Here is an 8,199-nt window from a genome sequence, read left to right on the forward strand (position 1 = left end):
GTAACATGGTGTCCTACATCAGATTCGCCGAGATACAAGTGAACGGCTGCATTGTGTGCGGAGATGGAGTCAGCGCTCAGAACCTGTTCTGCCCGTCTCCCTCCCATGAGTCTTTGTCCCTCGCAGCAGCCGACTGAAAGGCCAGTGTATTGTGGAGATATAAAGGGCGGCTTTGTGGAGGGCGAGTAAACGCCGGGAGAGCAGAATAGAGCTCGGAGGGTGGAACGTTCTCTGTGCTGAGACCGGATTTAAAGCTGAAGCTAAAATAAATTGTTGGTAAATCCAGATATACAGGAAAGGGATGTGGACCCCTCACCAGATGATGGAGATCAGGTTCTTCCAGTGAAGGGTCCTGGTAATACTACAACATAGGAAGACATTGTAGAACATTGAGATCTTCCAGCCTTGTGGTGAAAGTTTGGTGAAGGCCCTTCTCTGTTCCACCATGACTGTCCCCTGTGTACAAAGCCAGCTCCATATAGACACGGTGTGACCAGCTTGGTGAAGATCCTTTTCTGTTCCACCATGACTGTCCCCTGTGTACAAAGCCAGCTCCATATAGACACGGTGTGACCAGCTTGGTGAAGATCCTTTTCTGTTCCACCATGACTGTCCCCTGTGTACAAAGCCAGCTCCATATAGACACGGTGTGACCAGCTTGGTGAAGATCCTTTTCTGTTCCACCATGACTGTCCCCTGTGTACAAAGCCAGCTCCATATAGACACGGTGTGACCAGCTTGGTGAAGATCCTTTTCTGTTCCACCATGACTGTCCCCTGTGTACAAAGCCAGCTCCATATAGACACGGTGTGACCAGCTTGGTGAAGATCCTTTTCTGTTCCACCATGACTGTCCCCTGTGTACAAAGCCAGCTCCATATAGACATGGGGTGACCAGCTTGGGGTGGAGGAACGCAAGTGTCCTATATAGAGTTTTGACCTCAAACCAACTGAACACCTTTGAGACAAATTGGAATGCTGGTTGTGAACCAGATCTTCTCATCCAACATCACCACCTTCTGGCCACAGACATGGTAGACAATTGTATCCTTCCTACTTTGTGGCAACAGTTTGGTGAAGACCCTTCTGTGTTCCACCATGACTGTCCCCTGTGTACAAAGCCAGCTCCATATAGACATGGTGTGACCAGTTTGGTGAAGACCCTTCTCTGTCCCACCATGACTGTCCCCTGTGTACAAAGCCAGCTCCATATAGACATGGTGTGACCAGTTTGGTGAAGACCCTTCTCTGTCCCACCATGACTGTCCCCTGTGTACAAAGCCAGCTCCATATAGACATGGTGTGACCAGTTTGGTGAAGACCCTTCTCTGTCCCACCATGACTGTCCCCTGTGTACAAAGCCAGCTCCATATAGACATGGTGTGACCAGTTTGGTGAAGACCCTTCTCTGTCCCACCATGACTGTCCCCTGTGTACAAAGCCAGCTCCATAGAGACACGGTGTGACCAGTTCGGTTTGGAGGAACACAAGTGTCCTGCACAGAGCCCTGACCTCAACCCTACTGAACACGTTTGAGTTGAACTGGAACCCCAACTGTGCCAGGTCTTCTCATCCAACGTCAGCACCTGACCTCACAAATGGGCACAAATTCCCACAGACACCCTCCCAAAATCTTGTGGAAGCCTTCCCAGAATGGGTGGCGCAAGCTCCATAAAGACATGGTTTGACCTGTCTGGTGTGAAGGAACTCAAGAGTCCTGACCTCAACCCTACTGAACACCTTTGGGTTAAATTGGGACACCAATGGCGAGCCAGTTCTACTAATCCAACATCCGTACTTGACCTCACAAATGGGCCATATTCTCACAGACACCGGTCTGCCTGGAGTTGCGCTTTAAAAATGTATCATTTTCTTCTTTATAAACTTCGATTTGTTTATTGAATATTTGGAAGCTGATGGAAAAACAATTGAATTGAAATGATACATTTGTATAACTTTGTATACTTTCTATATATCTTCCTATGTAGTCGTATGTCTTTGGGGTCAGCTGACTACGAGGAAATTTTGTGTCTTTTTAGATTTCTTTCCCCCAGATTTGATACAACGGTTTTGTTTCTTTTTTCTGTTTTCAGTAAACACAAAACTTTTGTATCTCTTGTGGGAAGTAGAAGTCGTGTTGTTTTGTTTAGGAAGCAGAATTCAGGTGAGATCTCGGCTCCGCTCGCCGTCTTCACACTTCACAGCTGAACGGTCGCTTTGGCCGCATGCCGCAGTGCGTTGTGTCAACACAATCTTGTCCCTGACCAACTCGGGGCGGTTCTGGTGACGCAGGAAGCGGCTCTATCCAAAACTGTGCGGCGCCTCCTGTGGTCCCTTACAGGGCACAGGCGGCCGATTGTTCTTATGTGACGCTAGAACAATGTTGTAGGACATCGGGATAATATGTAGATGTCGGTTGTACTTTTTACCTTCACGCTGCCAATGCCAAGGAGGTAAAGGTTTGGGTGCCAACTGCTCGTATCCCCGGCTCTATAGAGCACGGGTAGCCAAACGCCGGCCCGCCAGCTGTGGTGGAACTATATATCCCATGAGGCATTGCAAGATTCTCACAGCCACAGACATGACTCCCGGAGAGAGATGCATCATGGGATTTGTAGTTTCACCACAGCTGGAGGGCCGGAGGTTTGAGACCCCTGCTATAGAGGAAAATGAGATGAAGTCACAACAGGAAGTGAGAAGAACAATGGCAGAATGTGTCGGCACTCTGTGCTTTGGCATCGCTGCTTGTAGTCCAACGTAGGAGTTCATAGGGAAGGTTGACAACGCTGCAGCTAAACTAAGTTAGTGTTGTCAGCCTATGAAAGAAGGTCTGCTCTGATACATCTTGCTGATATGAGGGTTAAACTTTGAGACATATCAGGGTAAACATATCTGACCTCCGTCCTTCCCTTCAGTCTTATATCTGACCTCCGTCCTCCCCTTCAGTCTTCTATCTGACCTCCGTCCTCCCCTTCAGTCTTCTATCTGACCTCCGGCCTCCTCTGCCTTCTTCTATCTGACCTCCAGCCTTCCCTTCAGTCTTCTATCTGACCTCCGTCCTTCCCTTCAGTCTTCTATCTGACCTCCGTCCTTCCCTTCAGTCTTCTATCTGACCTCCGTCCTTACCTTCAGTCTTCCATCTGACCTCCGACCTTCCCTTCAGTCTTGCACAGTTGTAGCGGCTCCTCCCCTCTTCCTCTGATGTCACTGTACACTGGGAGCGTCTCACAATGTGCATTAGAAGCTGCTGCAAGTCAGATAGAGCTCCGCCTCATTTCCTGGTTGGAGGACGTCCAGCATCATCCAGCGTTTTCATTCCCAGTCTGACTGGGGCGGCTGGATTAAACTTCAACTTTAAAATTTGGAGAGTGAAGACGGGAGACAAAAGATAAATAAAACCCCATAATGTATCCATTTCTCAGGATATACAATGTATACATTGACTGATGAATGATCCCGGCGTTCACAGAGGGCAATCCTGACCCCCGTCCCCCGCAGAGAGGGGCTCTGACTCGGCAAACATAAGTCTGCAGAGAAATCGGTATTAACGAATTTGTGATCAGATCGGCAGGAAGTTTGGATGAGACGGATGAGTTCCGGCACACTTGTGTGTCCGCTTCCAATTTGCATACATCCTGTAATATGTAACGATTGAACGTACGTTCTGTCTATACCGGTGGAAATATATTATAGCAAGAAGAGAACGATTCCTAAAAAATGAATGACTGGAACGGACGACCGCGCCTCTCCCCTCCATTAAACAAGCGGTGTGTGTGCGCAGGGGCGTAAGTAGAAATCACAGGGCCCCATAGCAACATTTTATATGGGGCCCTGTGATTTCTAGTTATGCCCCTTGCAGAGCCCACCTGAGATCCCACACAGCGCACCTGAGAGTGACCCTGCAGAGCTCACAATAGACTCTCTATGGTGGGCTCTGCAGGGTCTCAGGTGGGCTGGTCACACCCTCTTCCTGTCAGCCCCGATCCACTGCCACCTCCACGGTCACTGGTGGGCCCCGCCTTCTCCTCTGTCGCCGGGCCCCGCCTTCTCCTTCTTTGCCTTGGCCCCGCCTTTTCCTCTGTCGCCGGGCCCCGCCTTTTCCTCTGTCGCCGGGCCCCGCCTTTTCCTCTGTCGCCGGGCCCCGCCTTCTTCATCGCTGGACGCTGCCTCCTCCGCTGCCCACCCGGGCCCCACCTCCTCCTCTGCTGCCGGGGTCCCTGACTCGGCAGCTGCTGTGGAGAGGAACGCGCCGCTGCACAGTTCACTGACGGGGATCTGAACAGAGGCGCATTTCTCTTCACAGCCGCCAGTGACAGCCAGCAGCATGAGATGCCATAGCGACCCAGGCGGCCCGCACGGCATCAGGGGATGTCCTGGCCGGGCCCCCCTGTGCCCCGGGCCCCATAGCGGCTGCTTGGATCGCTATGGCGATTTTTACGCCACTGTGTGTGTGTTTTATAAAATGTGGACGAGGTCCTTTCAATCGGTGATTGGGTAACCTGGGTGCTCTATGTACTATCTTATCCTTTTACATTTTGACCGTGTCAAGCCGGCCACACACGTTACCGTCTGATCTTCTTTAGATTCTGCAGACCTGAACAGTCCATTGAGCTTGGTTCCCATCATGCAGCTGGTGTTGGATCTGAAGGAGATTGTACAATCACGTTGTAACATGTAGATTGTCTATCCTCCATAGCGGAGCCCTGAATGTTTCCTGGATTTGATCCTCCGTCTCCTCCTGTCAGCGCGGATCCACCCATATTTGTATATGAAGCGATTGTCCTCAGTCGAGAACATCAAATAAGTGAGCTCATCTATTGACCTTTCCCTGCTTGCAGCTTGGCACCGGGAGCTCCTGTCTGCCCATATAAAACACAACGCATCTTCCGGGATAGCAAGATAACCGGCAAACCGCAGACACGGCTCTCTGCCAGGCCGCCCTGCATGACAAAGAGCACCTGTCACCCAGGAAGGCAGCTATATGTGTGCCAGAATGGTAATTCCCTGTGCACGGCTTTGCTGCTGGTGTGTCTGGTCACATGGACAAGGTGCTGTATATCTGAATATAATATGGCGTGATGGGGGAGGGGAATGTACACTATATGGCCAAAAGTCTGTGGACACCTGACCATCACACCTATAGGAGCTTGTAGGACATCCCATTCCAAAACCATGAACATTAATATGGAGTTACCTCTTCCCGTGGCCATCAATATGGAGTTACCTCTTCCCTGGGAGTCGTGCCTGTAACTATCAGTCTTGCAATGCCTCATGGGACTTGTAGTTCTACAACAGCTGGAAGGCCTGAGTTGCACACCCCTGTTTTAGACCACGCTTTGTGTGACACTTGTATTAAAGGTGTAACATGGAATATGGTCACATACACCAATACCCCTCCCCCACTCACCTGAATTGTAGGGTGCGTCTACTGGCAGCTTTATAGAATGATTTGAATTTAGGGTGCTGTGCATTGCCTGCCGTTGTGGGAGCACTCGCTGGTAATTCCTACATTTCCCATCTGCCGGCCCCATACCATCAGGTCCGCACCCCTGCGAATATATTGCAAGAGCCTGCACCCGTGATGCTCCGATTGCAGGTGCAATGCTCTGCAGGCTTCATTACAAAATATGAATACATTCACATTGATCGTGCCGTCTGTGTTGCTGCATTTACAGGTGGACAGTCACTTTAAAAATACTGAGAATGATTTTTGGGCCGACATTAACATGTTACATGAGAAGTTCCTGGTTGGGTTTCCAGATCGTGTAACACGCATGATGCATGTTCACATTCGGCTGATTGGCGGTTAGACGGCGCGCACACCTGTCAGCTTAATATTTAATATATGACTCAAAGTCCGGGAAAGATGCGGAATTGTCGCCCGGAGACGTTATCAGTTTGCGTTTTTGATAAAACATTTGTGGCGGTTCTGAGACTTTTATATATCGCAATCTGTAACCGATAAAAGTCCGGACCGGTTTATGGTGTTTGTTCTGGTTATGAGGGGGAGGGGGAGGAATGTTACACAAGACTTTGTACCCGGAAGAAACTCGGAGCGAATGAAGGAAAAATAACTTCTTCCACATGAACAGAGTCCTCCAGCAGAGTATTTCAGGAGAGAAGAGTTATAGAGGAAGGAGCAGAGTCCTCCAGCAGAGCAGAGTATCTCAGGAGAGGAGAGTTATAGAGGAAGGAGCAGAGTCCTCCAGCAGAGCAGAGTATCTCAGGAGAGGAGAGTTATAGAGGAAGGAGCAGAGTCCTCCAGCAGAGCAGAGTATCTCAGGAGAGGAGAGTTATAGAGGAAGGAGCAGAGTCCTCCAGCAGAGCAGAGTATCTCAGGAGAGGAGAGTTATAGAGGAAGGAGCAGAGTCCTCCAGCAGAGCAGAGTATCTCAGGAGAGGAGAGTTATAGAGGAAGGAGCAGAGTCCTCCAGCAGAGCAGAGTATCTCAGGAGAGGAGAGTTATAGAGGAAGGAGCAGAGTCCTCCAGCAGAGCAGAGTATCTCAGGAGAGGAGAGTTATAGAGGAAGGAGCAGAGTCCTCCAGCAGAGCAGAGTATCTCAGGAGAGGAGAGTTATAGAGGAAGGAGCAGAGTCCTCCAGCAGAGCAGAGTATCTCAGGAGAGGAGAGTTATAGAGGAAGGAGCAGAGTCCTCCAGCAGAGCAGAGTATCTCAGGAGAGGAGAGTTATAGAGGAAGGAGCAGAGTCCTCCAGCAGAGCAGAGTATCTCAGGAGAGGAGAGTTATAGAGGAAGGAGCAGAGTCCTCCAGCAGAGCAGAGTATCTCAGGAGAGGAGAGTTATAGAGGAAGGAGCAGAGTCCTCCAGCAGAGCAGAGTATCTCAGGAGAGGAGAGTTATAGAGGAAGGAGCAGAGTCCTCCAGCAGAGCAGAGTATCTCAGGAGAGGAGAGTTATAGAGGAAGGAGCAGAGTCCTCCAGCAGAGCAGAGTATCTCAGGAGAGGAGAGTTATAGAGGAAGGAGCAGAGTCCTCCAGCAGAGCAGAGTATCTCAGGAGAGGAGAGTTATAGAGGAAGGAGCAGAGTCCTCCAGCAGAGCAGAGTATCTCAGGAGAGGAGAGTTATAGAGGAAGGAGCAGAGTCCTCCAGCAGAGCAGAGTATCTCAGGAGAGGAGAGTTATAGAGGAAGGAGCAGAGTCCTCCAGCAGAGCAGAGTATCTCAGGAGAGGAGAGTTATAGAGGAAGGAGCAGAGTCCTCCAGCAGAGCAGAGTATCTCAGGAGAGGAGAGTTATAGAGGAAGGAGCAGAGTCCTCCAGCAGAGCAGAGTATCTCAGGAGAGGAGAGTTATAGAGGAAGGAGCAGAGTCCTCCAGCAGAGCAGAGTATCTCAGGAGAGGAGAGTTATAGAGGAAGGAGCAGAGTCCTCCAGCAGAGTATTTCAGGAGAGGAGAGTTAATTGAGGAAGGAGCAGAGTCCTCCAGCAGAGCAGAGTATATCAGGAGAGGAGAGTTATAGAGGAAGGAGCAGAGTCCTCCAGCAGAGTATTTCAGGAGAGGAGAGTTACAGAGGAAGGAGAGGAGCAGAGTCCTCCAGCAGAGTATTTCAGGAGAGGAGAGTTATAGAGGAAGGAGCAGAGTCCTCCAGCAGAGCAGAGTATTTCAGGAGAGCAGAGGTTGGGTGAGGAAGGAGATTGAGACAGAGACATTTATATGAACAGAGTCTCTTCCTTGCACATGTATTCCCATTACTTATAATTGCTGGTCACCTGCTGAGATCTGGTTGTCGGGCGGATACAAACCCCACCGAGGCTCCGGCAGACGTCGGTGACATAATTGCAGCCTCGGCCCTCTGATCACACGCAGCCTGCAGCAGGTTGGTAGGACTTTCTATGGAAGGACAGACCCGTCACGCAGGATGATTGTGATGGAGCGCAGAGTGTGGCGGCTGATCGCCTCGGGAGAGGTTCTGAGGACTCTCAGTGTCTCCTTATTATACACCAGAAATGAGACCTGGAAATGTCAGGACTGTGCCGGGGAGACGCTCATTGAGGAGCCTCCTGTTGGATCATCACGTCTGCCACTGTTATCAGACACATCCGAGGGGCGCCGGGAGACCAGAACTTAATGGCTCAATAAAACGTATTTAAACAACGCGCTCACTGGCTCTGGCGCATCTGCTCACATGAAGCAAGGCTCCCCTTCAAGGCGGCGAGGGGGGGGGGGGGGGGCCCCCAAAAAGTACAAG

The 8,199-nt window shown here is 50.5% G+C and overlaps 1 protein-coding gene across 1 annotated transcript in view; it reads left to right on the forward strand.

Moving 5' to 3' along the window:
• Positions 1 to 8,199, forward strand: part of ITPK1 (inositol-tetrakisphosphate 1-kinase) — a 70,541-nt gene that overhangs the window by 45,337 nt on the left and 17,005 nt on the right. The gene's annotated exons all lie outside the window — the stretch shown is intronic.

This window comes from Nanorana parkeri, unplaced genomic scaffold, assembly GCF_000935625.1.
Source record: "Nanorana parkeri isolate BGI_ZX_2015 unplaced genomic scaffold, ASM93562v1 scaffold344, whole genome shotgun sequence".
Classification (NCBI taxonomy): domain Eukaryota; kingdom Metazoa; phylum Chordata; class Amphibia; order Anura; family Dicroglossidae; genus Nanorana; species Nanorana parkeri.